Source organism: Notechis scutatus, chromosome 1 (genome assembly GCF_049901735.1).
Source record: "Notechis scutatus isolate UNSWTSFEM ecotype Mainland chromosome 1, rNotScu1.2, whole genome shotgun sequence".
NCBI lineage: Eukaryota > Metazoa > Chordata > Lepidosauria > Squamata > Elapidae > Notechis > Notechis scutatus.
In genome coordinates this window covers 53,106,318-53,123,439 of record NC_142009.1, presented here as the reverse complement: position 1 = coordinate 53,123,439, position 17,122 = coordinate 53,106,318, and the positions used below count along the sequence as shown (strand labels likewise).

General features: G+C 35.8%; 1 long non-coding RNA gene across 1 annotated transcript; it reads left to right on the top strand.

Moving 5' to 3' along the window:
• Positions 1-2,159: 2,159 nt before the first annotated feature.
• On the top strand, positions 2,160-16,331 carry LOC148132802 (uncharacterized). The gene is made up of 2 exons (XR_015746917.1): positions 2,160-2,240; positions 16,085-16,331. It is a non-coding gene; the product is annotated as an uncharacterized LOC148132802 (long non-coding RNA).
• The last annotated feature ends 791 nt before the right edge of the window (positions 16,332-17,122 follow it).

The window sequence follows — 17,122 nt, the reverse complement described above, 5'->3', positions numbered from 1 at the left end:
AATATTGGTGATTCAAAGCTGAGTAAGCAACAGCCAGGAGGGCAATAGTCCTGCAGAAGTTGATGTGTCATAAAAGCTAGAAACCCAGGAAAACATTATGGAGGAATCATAGTTATCTGATATATCAATTCTGCAAAAGAAAACATTCCTGCCTGTGTCCTGAAGTAGGGAAGTGACAAGTGGTGGCAATCAGAGAACCTCCTGCAAAGAGGGACTGGAGAAGCAATATGTCAGCCTGACAGAGAAGTTTTAAGTTAAGAAGTGTGGGCTTTCTTCCTGGGGTTCATATTTGAACAATGAGGGAAGCAAATAGCTGGTTATGCAAATGTTATTAAAGGGAACAATTTGAAATCTGGATATTTTCTTTAACTATCATCTGAAGTTCTATTGGAAAGAGTTCATTCCTATCTCACTCTGAGATAGCACGCGAGTCATTCCTACCCACAATGAATCAGAGAGACATGTTTTAGATTTCCTTAGAAACTTATCAGATAGGCTGAATGTGAAATTATGGCTGCATTTTAGCCAACTAAAGAAAAAAAACCACTTCTGGCAAGGAAAGACCAATCTAATAATTAGACCCAAGAAACAAACAAACAAAATGACAGAGGAATGGCTGACCTATTTTTTTGCTGTCCCCTCCCCCATAATAAATGATTGAATATACAAGTAAACTTGTCCAGATATTCTCCATGATCACAATTCTCTTATGCTTCCCAACTTGTCTGTGGAAAGTGGCTTGAAATGGCTGAAATCAAGTTCCAAAAAAATGGGGACAATTATATTCCCTTGCATTAAAATTGCCAACTTGATATTTTGACATTTAGCTCTGAAGGAGCCATTGAAGTAAATATTTTTAGATGTTTTTCAGCATGCCTCTGGACACTTTGCATTTCCAGCTGGGTTAGAAGTCAAGGGAAGTCAAAATACCTAGACAGGAACCGAAGTGCCAAAAGGGTGAGACATGAACATATAAAGGCCAAAATACCAAGACAGTACAAAATAATAATGAGAAATATTGGATGCCCTACAAGACAGATTTTGGGTTGTGAGATATGTGCTGATAGGTGAGTTCTAACTTATTTTAATAAGCTTTGAGTAATGACTTTAATCTTGAGATATTTATCCAAATTAAACTCAAATTCATTCTGAAACCTTTGGAGTTGACCCATAATTAGTAATATCATTGGAATATTTTAGTACTCTATTTCAGAGTTTGTTTGGACTCTAACAGTATGGAAAAATACTATTTAACTATACCCCAAAGAACTAATCATGCTGACATTTGAATCACAACGTATTATATATCCAATATAAGCAGAACTGCTTTTTTTGGTTCATTATATTTTAGGAAGACAGTCTGTACAACTTTGCATATAGACAAGGTTGGAAATATGTGGAGAGAATCCTCTGGGTAGATTTTTTTTTTTAACCAATAACAGAGATATTCTTATTGAGATACATTTTCTGAATATAGGAATGGTAACATACCCTCTGTTGTTTAAGGTCATAAAATAGGAGGCGGGGCATATTCTGTCTGCCATAGTGTTGAGTTCTGTGGTGAGGGGTCATATCAGAATAAGCATTCTGAAAAGATTCTGGTACAAACAGAATTAAATTCTTTCTATTCTACCAAAAGATTGGTTTTTTAAATTTGTGCATACAAAGTTTACTTATCAGAAGGGTAAACTGTGTATAAGCTCTTAGAAGTGAAGCTATGCTATCTATCATATTAAAGCTCCTATGTAGGTGAGATTCCTATACAGTCCTTATTGAACAAGCTAGTCATGGTTCAAAGATGTCTGTGGAGAGAGCATCCAAAAAGTCAAGATGGCAGCAGTGACTGCACAAATGAATGCACCCCTTTGTACAAAGTTCTGACTCCTTTACAGGCCTCATTCACAAAAAAGAGAGGAGGTCTTCCGTTATGCAGTTACAGCTGCTATCTTGGGGTTTTTTGTTTTTGTTTTACTTAGGGATATTTCTGTGATGGTAGTTTTCTGAGTAGATCACAAATTGTATCATTGTATACGATAGCTGAACTAATGGGATTAATGGAATAATATTTGTGCACTCATCTACCCAGCTTTCGGAACCATATGTAGAGATTCCATCGGAAGGCGGACACATATTGGCATACTGATTCAGGTTTCTTTCTTCCAGATCATAGACTGAGTACTTCAATTCACTAGAGGAATGAGTTGGTTCCTCCTTTCTCAATTATGTGTGTGCTTCACTAGGTATGTGGAATTTCCCTATAATATAGCTTTCTCTTGTTCTGTTTGTGAGGTTTGTTTGCAAATGGGAAACTCTTTTTGCTGCAGAAGCAACTATAGCCTTAGCTGAATCACCACTGCTTATCTCCTGGCCATAAAGGACTTATTTGGACGAAATGTTAGCTCTCTGCCAACACTACAGATTCACAGGACAGAAAAAAAAAGAGACCACAAACATATTTTTCCCCCTGTGTGAGGGGGGTGAAGACCCCCCCCCCCCCCCCCCCCCCCCCCCCCCCCCCCCTTCTCTTTTTTTTTTTTTCTTAAGACCATTCAGACCACAACTGTAAAAAATTGGCAAATCAAAAAGATCAATAAATTCATCTCAAATATGCAATTAGAACACTGGGTGATGATAAGCTTCATTATTTAGAAGTGGAAAAGGAGGGAAGGAAGGCAGGAGGGAGAGAGATTGGTACAGGAGGGAGAGAGATTGGTACTCAGCCGAAAACTATAGTATTTTAGTAGAGATATTTTGTTTATGCTTCCATTCCTGATCCTTATACTTTGCCTCTGTTCCCTGTCAGTGGCAGTAATGGGTAAAACAAAAATTTAAGAGATTTTATACACCTTATATTTATTTATTTATTTATTTATTTTTATTTATTTTATTTTTTATTTGTCAATTGCTTACAAGATAATAGGTATAAGTAAAAACATAGTTATGAATACGTGGATACATATAAGAAAAATAAAAAATAAATAAAAAAGAAACAATAGGATAGGGACGGTAGGCAAGTTGGTGCACTTATGCACGCCCCCTACAGACCTCTTAGGAAAGGGGTGAGGTCAATAGTAGACAGTCTAAGATTAAAGTTTTTGGGGTTTGGGGAAGAAACCACAGAGTCAGGTAGAGTATTCCAGACATTGACCACTCTATTGCTGAAGTCGTATTTCCTGCAATCAAGTTTGATGCGATTAACTTTGAGTTTGTATCTATTGTTTGCTCTTGGGTTGTTATGGTTGAAACTGAAGTATTCATTGACAGGTAGGACATTGCAATGTATGATTTTATATACTATACTTAGATCGGACCGAAGGCAGCATAGTTCTAGATTTTCTAGGTCTAGAATTTCAAGTCTGGTGGCATAAGGTATTCTACAACGAGTAGAGGAGTGGAGAATTCTTCTTGTGAAATATTTCTGGACTTTCTCAACTGTATTAATATCAGATACGTAATGTGGGTTCCAGACTGATTTGCTGTATTTGAGTATTGGTCTAGCAAATGTTTTGTATGCTCTAGTTATTAGTGTAATATTACCAGAGACAAAGCTATGTAAGATTAGGTTAACAACTCTTAACACCTTTTTGGCTATGTAGTTACAGTGGGCTTTAGCACTTAGGTCATTTGAGATGAGTACTCCAAGATCCTTAACAGAGTTTGGCTCATCAACAAGGTCTTGACTATTCAGCCTGTATTTTATTTTCTGATTTTTTTTGCCAATATGTAGGACAGAGCATTTATTTGTTGAGATTTGAAGTTGCCATTTATTTGACCATTCTGATACATAGTCAAGGTCTTTTTGAAGGGTAGCAGTATTATCTGTGGTGTTGAATAGCTTTACATCATCAGCAAAGAGAACACAGTTGCTCTTGATGTGATCACAGAGGTCATTTATGTAGAGTATGAAAAGAGTTGGTCCTAGAACACTGCCTTGGGGGACACCACTGTTGACAGGTATAGAATTTGATAGGACGCTCTCAATTTTGACCATTTGTTGTCTGTTTGACAGGAATGCTTCTATCCAGTTATGCAGGTGTCCAGAGATACCATAAGATTTTAGTTTTAGGAGTAGTTTGTCATGCACCACTGAATCAAAGGCTTTACAGACGTCTATGTAGATTGCGACTATTGCTTTGTCCTGATCAAGTTGTGTAGTCCATATGTTTTTGCAGTGTAAGAGTTGCAGATTACATGATAGTTTTTTTCCTAAAATCGAATTGTTTATTAGAGAGTAGGTTGTTTGTTTCTAAGTGGAGGATGATGGATTGGTTAATAATTGATTCCATGACTTTACAGGTGACGCAGCATAAAGAGATTGGTCTGTAATTTTCAACTAGGCTGGGGTCTCCATTTTTGAAGATGGGGTTGACCATGGCTTGTGACCATAGTTTTGGTAAGGAGCTGGTCCTGAAAGATTTTTCAAAGATTATGCTTAGAGGTTCAGCTATGGCAGTGGATAGCTTTTTTAAGAAGTAGGCACATATTCCATCCAGTCCAATAGATAGAGATGGTTTTAATTGCGTAGTGCTTTTTCAACATTGTCTTCTGTAAAATCAATATGTATTAGATCATTGCAGTTGTCTGTGGTTCGACTAGGAAATACTGAGCATGATCCATTGCTGTTTACAAATACTGAGCCAAAGAATGTGTTAAAGAGGTTGGCTTTAATAGTGTCGTTGTTACAGTCTTTACCATTAGGTTCTTTCAGGGGTGGGATGGACCTTGAGTCTTTTAGTTTGTTGTTTACAAAATTATAGAAAGCGCGGGTGAAGAAAACTACTTACTACCTTAGTATTGATACAATTATTTTTTTTAAAAAAAACCCACCATAAGTCTGTCTTGTTCACAAGTTGGATGAGATGAATGCAACATTGTGAGGATACACCAGGAAAAACAGGGCATTGTGGCTAAGGGTTAGTGGGGAAAGATCCCTGTGTGCTTCTTGGTTAATTTGTCCTGAGTTCCTTTCACTCTTAGATGACTCAGCCTGTATGAGTTGCTGATTCAGAATATGGAGAGACTCTATGGAGATTTAGCAAGTCAAAAAAACTACAGTATGCCTTGCATTTTCTAGCACCTTAACAAAGACCAGGTAAAATCTTATTTAATTGATGTGGGAAATATAGGACTTGCAAACTAACAAAAAAAGGATTTCTTCTTCTTCCCCAAAATGAAATAAATACATATTAAGTGTCTCATAAGAGCTTTGCGCCAGGAGGAAGAACTGCCTGTTTAAAAAAAAAAAAAATCAGAGAAAGATTTTAGTATGCCTTTATTGCCCTTTTTATTTTCAGGAACTATGTAACCACAAAATTCCTGTTTACTATATTTCTTCAGGATAAAGTTTTCTGTGGTGTGAGGTACCTAAGACTACTCAGCACACATACTAGAGATCTAAAGAAAGTCTATTTATTGAAGCTTCCAGGAAAAATATTGACTGGATAGTAAAAATACTTTCCTTGATTACTCAGGCTCATATGTTAAACTTAAAATTACAGGAACTTCTTTTTTTTTACTGATTTATTTTTAGACTTTAAAAATAAGTACTGGATTTTAATGGGAGAAAACTTACTTTTTAAATTGCTTACTTTCCATTGACCCTGCAGATCCAACTAGATTGCTTTAGATCTGCTAGCAATGGATAAAATGGCCATGGCCATCAATGACATCAATTATCATCTGCTGGAGACTTCTGGGTTCCTTGTTCTTTAAAAGAAGTGTTTGTCAAGGAGTGCAGTTCTATCTCATACATTAGGCACAGGCATGGGACTAACTAATATTTTTTTGTTTTCCCTTATTTAGGATGTGATGCCAGTGTTGAATGTTCAGTCCAAAGGGATCACTTATATGAATCTTGTTCAACTCCCAGGGATTCTTTGAGATGTCTATTGATATTCATTAAGTTAATTCAGAAGCTAAAACTTTAAATTAGAATGAACCAACGTGTGCAAATTTAGATGTTGTTAGACCAATTTTCATCACAACCACTGACAGTGAAGGAGGTGATGCATATAAGATACTCACCCCCATTTATTTTATCAACAGCTGCTTCATTATTGTGATAATTATATGCTAGAAAAGCAAGAGATAGGATGACTAAGGCCATTGGAGAGCTCAGTTTGAAACATTCCCCCTTTGGTATTATGTTTGGGTTTAGGCACAATAAATGTGTTGCAGGTGGCTATTTTCAAAGATGTGCAATGAATAAGAGATCTCTTTTAGCATCAATATGGTGCCATGCTAGATGCTTCATAGAATTTGCATGCCCCTTACTTTTTATTGCATATTAATTCATCTCCAGTCTTGATGAATAGGGTGAATTAAAGCAGAACAAACAGTTCTAGGTCATATCCTCCTTCCTTTTGAAATACTAGGCAGATAGAAGAAATATGTGGTTGTTAGAATCCCAGCTCATCTGAGCCAAGATTCCGAAATATTTAAGGAAAAAATTAAATTGAATGCACTGAATTTATATCACTCTGAGTTACTTAGTATTTGCCATTTTATCCATACCAAAATAAACATGAAGAGATTTTGAAAGCTTGAACTGATTTATATCTCATCTTCAGAAGTCAAAAATTTGTCTGTTACACCTACTGGTACAAGGAATAAGGAGACTTACAAGGCTGAATAGAAATATCTCTATATTTCCACTCTTATATGCACCATTTCCTTCTAGGTTTGGAAGAGTCAGTTAAATGGAATGTCATACCTATAAAGATTTTAAATTTTTTAACTTTAAGAAATCTGTTTGAAGTCAGCTCTGAGACTTTCTTTCTGAGTCTCACATATGGTAAAAAAGACGAGAAGCTTGGGAAAAAAATCAGGGACACATAAAAATAGATTTAATAAAATGATCTTAAGTACTGAAAAACCACTTGGAAAATAGTTTATTCTGCAGCTTTTCCTGTATGTGGCATAAGTAGAAGAATGTGGTCTGAAATAGGGGTTTTACTGGCACAGCTTTATGAGAGCTGCATTACTCACCAGCAATCAAGCTGGGAGACAGTTGCATAGAGGAAGTTCCAAGTAAGTGGCAAAATGCCCTTTAGAGACACATCAGTTTCTCACCATACATTCCAATGGGCCCAGTCAAGTCATGCTCCAGTAACCAATGTGATGCATTTTCCTTCTCCACTTAACAGGATTGTGAATGCAAAAAATTGATTGTGAATTAAAACAATATTTATTTTCCCCTAAATGTTGGTTTCGAAAAACAGATCTAGTTGATTTCTTTATGTCATTGTGGCTCTGTGGAGGCAGGTCTTGGAAAACAAAGAGGATTGTTTTATTATCAGGAACTTTGTTGGCCTAAGGAAAAAAAGTGAAGTACTTTATTTTGCTTGTGGAGTTGTGCTCTGATCAGCTTAGGCTTTGGCTGATCAGAGGAAGAAAGGTTGTTGAGGGGAGAAGGACCATTAGGTCCTACTTGTCTTACAGACACCAGGCAAAGAAGCTGAAGGACCTATTGTGCAGCCAACTTGTTGCATCTGCAACTGAAAGGATCAACATTCACAAGCTGAGCAAACTAGAAGACCCCTTGGCTCAGTTTCTCTTTAGTCTCATAGCCTGTTTTTCTCCTTATCACATGGACTGTTTGAAGGAGGATACCTCTCAATTTTGAAGCATGAATGGATTGTTGTTAGGGAACCACACGCTGCCTTCTAACATTGTCCTTTGGTTGAGTCTCCTCCCCTTCCCTTTCCATTCCTCTCCATTTCTTTCTGAGCTGATTACTTGCTTCAATTATTTTGGTATCAATGTTAACCTCCAATTTCCTTTCTGGAGTTCTCATTTCTCCCATAAAATTGCCCATTTTTGCTGTTGAGGTCAGTAATGACAAGTTGATCCTGAAATCTTGGGATAGTGGTGAGGAGTTATTCATGCAGCATTTAATTTTATTTAAGTATCAAGGCCATTATTTACTCTTTTCTGGTTTCCCAACATTAAATTTAGGTAACAGGGAAAAATTTGCACTTGCAAACCACCAATTTATTCTTAAAACTGCCCACAGTCTTCTCTCATCTGTATTTCCATAGTTGTGAGAATAACCACTATGCTTTATACAGCAGCCTTTTAAGGCTGGCATCTCCAGGCAAGTTAGAATATAATACCCCAAATTCTCAGCCAGCATGGAAATTGAACACTAGGCTGAAAAAGTTGTTTTACAATTAAAGTAGCTGTTGAGATTTGGCTTTTGTCTGACTATAGGCTCCATGTCTTATATTATGTTTTATTAATAATCCCTACATGTTCCCAGATTCATGAATATATTAATTAGTATATTGCATTTTCTTCAGGAACTCAAGGTGGCTTACACAGTGCTTCCCCCTCCAATTTTTCCCTACAACAATTTTGTGAGGTACATTCTTTACCCAGCTTTTCAATTGATCTAATATCTGGGCCTGTGTTTAGTCTTTCACAGAGTTCTAGTGAAGTTTTAGTGAAAATATGTGCCTTTCTTCTTTTTTTCCTGGATCTACATAATGCTTCAGACATACTGATCAAAGGTATTATTTTCCATGTCAGTACTCCTATTATTCAAAACTGGGGAGTTAAAATTAGGCCATTTAATTAGTTGTCTCTCATCTGGAAGCAGGCTACAATTTAATTCATTTATTTTTGGGGACTAATATCTAACACTAGGAAACTTCTATTATACTATGGTTCTTGATTTTTGTATTTGGTTAATTGATTTTAGCAGTGAAACTATAATGAACAAATATTGTTTGGCAAACTACTTTGGAAATATAAAGTAAAGAGTGGAATAGAGTATTATAGAACAGACCAACCCCAAGTTCTAACCCAAGGCACAAATGAAGAAGCTCAAATCATCCTATTTTGGACACATTATGAAAAGACCCAGCTCTCTGGGAAATGGTCTAATGCTGTCAAAGATGGAGGTAAAACAAAGAACTACCAGCAGAAGGGGGATGGACTCTGTTACCTGGCAATGAATGCACCACTGGGAGACCTGAAAGAACAGGTGAAGAATAGATTGTTACAAAGAAAAGTCTATCTCTGTGGTCACTGGGAGTTGAGAACAACAGGAAGTGCCATGAATTATCTTTGCCAAAAGCCATTCATATTCTGCTAAACGAGTCCAAAGAATATTTTTCCTCAGCTTTAGCTGTTTTCATGCACTTGTTTTGCTTCCATTCTTTGGAATAAAATTTGTACCTTATTCTTATTTTTTGTTTCTTTAAAAGGATAGTATTTCAGATAATTGAAAAAAAAATTAGCTCAACTCTTAAAGTTCTCTAAACTATTAATTATGGATTATTTAATTAAAACTACTCCCTATTTATAAAACTGACCTCAAAATGATTATCAAAATAATGCAAGTTGTACCAGAGTGGCTTGGATTTGTTTTCCCTTTTATGTTCCAATCAAAGAAGAAACTTTTTAGATCCTTGATAATCCACAATTTACTGGCAGTGCGGAAAAAGCAATCAACATCCATAGAAAAAAAGAAAGGGATAAAAGAAATCAAATGATGTTTTGTGAAGGGGCTGCTATTAAAAGAAACTGTTGAATGTAAGTATTTTAATGAATAGCTCTTTGCTGTTAAAAAGAGGAATGAGAAATGCGGTAGATAGAAAGGCATAAAACATAAGAATATATAAAAGTAACTACTAATTTCTTAGTACCCTGATTGTATTAGGCCTTCTCAGAAGAAAATAAAACTGATTATTCAGTGCAATATTCACATAAGAGTTTATGCCAGTGGGTCTGATATTTGATGTCTATGTGATTTAATATTTCTTAATACATTACTTCTTCTTGTACCAATTAACATCAATTGAAAATTCGGTGTCCTCTTGGCCTCATGCCAAAACTAACAATGATGGTTCAGCCTTCTATTTCATAGGATATTGTTACAATAGAGAACAGTCACACCATAATATCTTAATACATAAGCCACTTCTTTGCTCCTTTGAACAGTAGACTATATTTTATTTTATTCTTTCAGTCCTATCATTTGCTTAGTATTTGATTGGACACCCTAAAATGCTGAAATTAAGTGGCTCCTTTTGATTTATTAACACTTCTTAAGTGCCTGGTGGAGGTCACTGTTCCAAAACATTAAAAATATTCTTCTCTTTTGCAGTAGTGCCAGGAAAATATGAGCTTCTATATATTTAAGAAAGCCAAGCCAGTTTTAACAATTCACAAGCCAGTTCTTCATGTCTGTCTACTGTACACAGTCTTTTGAAACTAATGCTATGCATTCAGCCAGATAAATGTGATCTGAAATCTGAACGTAAGAATCTGTCATTGATCCAAGACCTTCCAAGTTTTCCAAATTAGTTTTCCAAATTTATTCCACTAAATTCATCCAGAAATTGTGGTGATTTTCAACAACTATCAGATACAAATCACTTAATGATTGGGGAAAAATACCTCTAAGAGCAACCCCCCCCCCCACAGGCCTCTGAAATTGCCTCAAGAAGAACCTTTTATTAAACAGCTGGGTCTAAATTAATGACTAGTGATAAAAGAAGAAATATATTAGACTCCTAAAGCTCTATCAGGTGATATGATGAAAGAATATACATTCTGATACACCATAGTTTCTAAATAGAGGATGTTTCCCATTTGGCTGTTATTCTTTATTGACTTCAAAATATGCATAAATAAAATGATCAATACATTGTGATATTCTTCAAACTCTATATTATGTGTCTATGGAGATTCTCAAACATTCTGGTCCCAAAAGTGCTTTTTTTCTTGTTTTTTTTTTTCTTGAAAAAAGAAAAAGCTGAAGTAATGAACCGAAGAAGCTTCTTGAATGAGAAGCAAAATGTTTTCAAGGAAAAAAACCCCAAGAAAGTCCAGTTGCCTTTTGAAAAGCTTTTTTGGGTTTATACCAAAAAATGCAAACATTTTTAACCATAAATTATTACCCATACATTTTCAAGATGCATTCATATTGATGCTATCTTTTAGTATACTTTTCTACAAAACCTCTTAATACTTGCTTCCTAGACAAAAGTCAACCAAACAATATGCATTTTTCTCCATTCTAGAGATTGAGCAAACATTTAAAACAACAACAACAGAAGTCTGACTTTATTTCTTAATCTGAGATTCATGTAATGATCCCTCAGTTTTCTCAGTTGTTCATGTGACACTTCTGTTGACAACTATGGTCTACTTCTAGTCGAATTACATATCTCACGGTCTGTGTAAGGGCTAGATCAGGCAAGATCAGAAGCAACTGACATCAGATAGGTTTATTATGATTCTAGTGCATAGGTGATTTATGCATGTAAAATGTTAGGACTATTATGTATCTAGCTTGAGTCTTACAGTTTGGGTTGCTAGTGCTAGTATCTATTATAAAAGGCTCTTATCAAATACTGTGTCGCTGTGAGCCTTATTGTTCCAGTATTGGTCTGAGAGAAGCAAACCCCTCCTCTTCCCAATTTGTGCTGCACTGCCTTATGCATATATATTTACTTTAACAGGTACGTGGCTAAAAGAAATAATAAAGGAGGGAATGCTGATAAAAATTCTGGCTTGAATTTTGGATTAGCCCTTCTTTTTGAGGTAGGATGTACTTCTTGAAATCAGAAATTTATAACCTGGGACAGTTCCAAGTGCTGACTTTCTTGTACTCACAGCTGTGAATAGAAGTTTTCTTCTGCACTTTAGTTAGTTCATTCATGTAGCTTTACAGGAGAAAACATTTCTTGCTATGGGTACTTCAACTCTATGGAAAACTACAGGTCACTCAGTCTCACATCAATACCTGAGAAGATTCTAGACCAAATTATATGAAGGCTGATTCACAAGGGTTTTGAAAATTATCAGAAATCAGCAAGGATTTGTCAATAATAAATCTTACCAATGAATCTTTTTTTTTTCCAGCTGGTAATGTCCTAGTAGCTGTAGGCATTACTACATTGTGAATTATGAAAAAAATAGAAAATGTTTCCTATGAGAGATTAGCAAGCTAGTTAAGTGTGGGCTGGATAGCATTGACAATTAAATTGATAATAGTTGCTTCAAAAATCATACTGAAATCGTTTATTAATGATATCAATTCTGGGTTCTCCAATATTTTCACTAATGTATTTGATTGAAAAAGAAAAAGGGAAAACTTAATATGTTGCAGAGGACACAACATTGGATATGATAAATGCTATTGAAGGCACAAATAATATTAAAATTGATATTGGTAGATTGGAGAAAGTAACAAAATCAATTTTAACAGAGACAAATGCAAAGTTCTTTACTTAAGACACAAGTATAGTATGGTGGATACTTATTTGGATACATTAAAACAGAAGCTGCTATTCAATTGCAAATGGAATAGGAGCCAAGAATGTGATGTGAAAAAAGACTCATGCAATATGAGCTACATCAGCAGAAGGAAACACCTCAAATCAAAGAAAACAATTGATTCACTCTATTCTGAGTTAGTCAGATCCTACCTCAATAACTGTGTCCAGTTCTTGGGACACTACTTTACAAAGGATTCAGAGAAATTTGAAAAGGCCCACAGAACGGCAGTAAATATGATCAGTGGCTAGATCTATGAAAGGACGTAGAAGAGCTAAATAGGTTTAGCCTTAAGAAAAAATAATTGAATGGGGTTATGGGGAGGACCCCTACTTGCTTGCTTTGGGGAAGGATTAGAAGTAACTTACATAGCCACCATGACAAACATGTACTTGTCTAAGGTCATTAAAAGTCATTCCCTTATGGGAAATCATAGGCAGGATTTGTTATTTGTCTCAGAACAGATGTCATGAGATCTTAGGGTGTGGGATAGCTGCCTGCTGTTATGGACAAATTACTCTCTGATTACTCCAAAGCTAACCAGTATCTCTAACCTCTAGGATAGACCTATTTGATTGCTCTGCTCAGGCTTCTGTAGGAGTTCCTGTTTGTTTTCCTGAAGATACTTGGAGAAATTCAGAGTCCTTGTTGGGAAATGCTGTTAACGTCTTGGTTGACTTCTGGAAAGGGGAGGCAACTGAAGCGCTTGACGGGATTGCAACTGAGTACCCTTTCTCTGATTACTAGGTTTATTCAATTCTGTGAAAAAAAGTGGCATAGAAGATACATAGGATGATGTTACCAAAAGGTGAAGATAGAATCCAACCAAACACTGTCAAGAGTTCAGGTTCAAACATACATCTTCTTGTTACCAATGATGGAAGGATAATATTTCTTCACTATTGCCTTCATAGACAGGGTTTACTGTGGTATGCAATAGCTATGCCACATGAACTTTGTATCATTGATTTTCTTGGTTGGTAAAAGGAAGCTAGGTCACAACAATGGTTAACCCACCCTTGGGAGATTATGTGCTGTTGCCTGCCTGGAAAAAGGCAGTGGTACAGCCTCTGGATCTATTGCTTGACCCTACTTTAGATAATTATTGGCTGATCTCTAACCTCATCTTATGTAAAAGTTGCTATGAATGTAGTGGACCTGCAAATACACACAGCCGGTATAAAGCTGAGCTTGATATAGAATAAAAATATAATTGATTTTCTTAGCCTGCCATGCTGGAACCAAGATGGGGATGTTTGACCCTCCTGATTCAGTTGGATCTCTTAGCTCACGTTGATACCATTCAAAGTGCATTTGAATTGGCCTTTATGATTTTATCCAAAATAAATCACTGCAATGTTGTTCATTGTATATTTAGACAGTACAATGTTTTGAAGAACTTCAAAGACAGTTCAAAATGCAGCAGTACAGAAGCCCAATATTTGCATTCTAGACTTTTCCCAAGAATAGTTATTAATAGATGCAAAAATTCCAAAAAGTAATAGACCTGTAGGCTAGACTATGAAGTTAAAAACATATAGAAGGTAAGGGAGAATTATCCTATATTTTTGCCAAGAAAACAATGTGATTGACTCAGACATTGCTTTTTTAAATATCAAAGTTATGACAACACAACTGATTAAGAGTTTGATATTTTAAAAAAGCAATGTCTGAGTCAAACACAAATTATGGCAACATAACTGATTAAGAATTCTTCCCAGGCTCCAATCAAAGTGCAGAATTTGACATTTAGATCTTAATAATTTTGGAACTGCTCATTGGAGAAGACTTATTGGATGACTTGCTATATGACTCTTCACTGTCTATAGTGCTCCAGATGAGGACATAAGACAAGGACTTCTCAATGGCAGTCTCCAGACTGCTTTTGAAATCTGCCAGATTTATTACCACCATCTAGTTTCCAAAGTTAAAATGACTATTTTAAAATTTCTATTACAGTGTGCTTTTTGCATTATGTGTTAGCAGTGGTAGTTGGCTGCCTTGAATCTCGTTTTGGCATTGTTTGGTAGGATAGAAATATTTTATTTTTGTTCAGAAACAGCATGCTTGTGTAAGCTGTGGAAGTACAGCAACCACTGATGAATCTAAGAGTGTGATACACATGCATTTTCTCTTTAATTTATCATGCCAACTTGTAGAGAAGAATCTTCTGAACGAATGACTCACTTTATATTTCTTTGGCCTTGGAATAAAGCAAACCTTATTAACAACTCATCCTTCTGACATATGCTTAAGCAGATTCAGCACATGGGAACAATAGAATTCTGGATGAGAGGCTCCTTTTATTTATGAGAGAACAGGTCAGTTTCCATAAAATGAAAAAACAAAACAAAAACAAAGCTTAAAGCATGGCAGCACAAACTTTTTATTGTTTAATACAGTTGCTGTAATAATTGTAAGACCCTTCTCCCAAAAAATGTTTAGGTAATTTTTGTTAACCACAAACCAATACTATATTTTATTTTAATTCAAAAGTACCTTTATAAGAATTCATAAAAAAAAATATCTCAGTAAAAGAGTCTGAAGACAATCCGAAATGGCAAATGTTTAAAAAGGGGACCAAACAACCAACTCAACCAGAACCTTATCCAGCAGCAAATGCTAACAAATAAATCTGAATGTGAAGAAAGACGAAGAGGAAAGATGTGACCATTCATTAGCAAGATTGGTGTTGCCATCAAGAAACTTGCACAATGATGACTAAATCTAACTTGTTTTACAGCATGGTATTATAAAGTAGAGATATCTGAGGATCTCCAAGTTTTGCTGAACCTTAGTTCCAAGCTGTCCTTGAATAAATACTTTAAGGACCACTCTGGGTATGGGGGACCTTTATAATAAATAACCCTTGTATATAGAAGAAGGCAGACATAATCACAATCTCTATTCAAAGGGAAGACAAAAATAGCTTTTCCCAGCTTATTTAGGTAAATTAGCTGCGGAGAGATGATGATGGCAAGATGGCCATGGCGAGATGGCTGTGGCAAGATGGCTGTGGCAAGATGGCCATGGCAAGTTTATTTATTTTATTTATTTTATTTATTTGATTTGCCAATTGTTTACAAGATAATAAGTATAAGTGTATATATAGTTGTGAATACATGAAATGGGTACATATGAGAAAAATAAAAGAAGAATAAGAGAAACAATAGGACAGGGACGGTAGGCACGTTGGTGCGCTTATGCACGCCCCCTACAGACCTCTTAGGAAAGGGGTGAGGTCAATAGTAGACAGTCTAAGGTTAAAGTTTTTGGGGTTTGGGGAAGAAACTACAGAGTCGGGTAGAGTATTCCAGACATTGACCACTCTATTGCTGAAGTCGTATTTCCTGCAATCAAGTTTGGTGCGGTTAACTTTGAGTTTGTATCTATTGTGTGCTCTTGTGTTGTTATGGTTGAAGCTGAAGTATTCATTGACAGGTAGGACATTGCAATGTATGATTTTATATACCATGCTTAAATCAGACCGAAGACGGCGTAGTTGTTCTAGATCTTAGTGTTATAGTGGCTATCTATGTATCAAGGTTGAGAAATGCTGTCTTAAAATATACAGGATCCAGGCCAAAAGGTTTTCACAGTTAAATCAAGAACTACAGCTGGAATAACTATTTCCCTTCAGGTTCTGTTGTAAAGACAGTTAGTGATTATAGCTTGGTTGACTCTGATTCTAAAACAGCTTCATGTAGCTACAATGAAATTACTTTGGGCAGAGATCGGTTCATCCTATTTTGTCTTAAAATGAGATTTGTTTTTTTTCTTCTCTTTTATTGCACAGGACTTTTCCTTTTCAGAAAAGGAAAACTGAAGTCAAGAAGAGCTTTACACAATATCATCAAGAGAGTAAAAGAATTGAAATGGGAATGGGCTGGTCACAAAGCAAGAAGAACTGGTGGCAGGTGGACTAAGGCAGTCATAGAATGGATTCCACTTGATAAAAAATGTCCACAAAAGAGAGATGGAGCAATGACATCAGCAAGTATAGTGGGCCCAATTGACAAAAGAAAGCTTGAGACTATATTGGTTAGAAACATGTGGAAGAGGCCTTCATTTATTTATTTATTTTTATTTATTTTTTATTTGTCAATTGCTTACAAGATAATAGGTATAAGTAAAAACATAGTTATGAACACATGGATAATATAAGAAAAATAAAAAATAAATAAAAGAAACAATAGGACAGGGACAGTAGAAAAAAAAGCTGCAGTGAAAATCTTCATTGGAGGTCCTGGGGTTTCTTCCTATAATCATTATTTTGAATTAAGAGTAATTCCATAGTCAACTTCTTGATCTTCAGAAATATTTCACTGAAAAATAAAACTCTGTCAAGTACATAAAATCATTGGAATGTATTCAAGGTGCCCAACCACTTACTTTTAGTATTATATCCTGATAGATCTACACAAATCAAAAGAAAAACAAGAAGATAACACTTTTTTTGGTACACAGTTTAGTTCCAGATCCTTGGCTCATGGGCTTTGTACTGTCTTAAAATAGAAAGCTGAAGCAATGTGCCTTAGGCTCTACCAGATAGACCAGAAAATTGCCTAAAATTATTTTCATTAGTATCAGAACCTTGCAAGTCTGATTGTGCTTCTTGTGTTCCCTGTTTTATATTCTGGGGCCATAATTTCCATCACTTGTAATAGTGCTCCTTTAAAAGGAGATGAGACATGGCTCCTGATCCTCCCTCAAGTGGCTATAAAGTGTACCAAATAATGCATTTTTCCATCAAACCATTTGTATGCTTTGTGATGCAATACCCTGTGCACTGTCAAGCTCACACTGCTGCAGACAGAGACCAATCACATGGCTG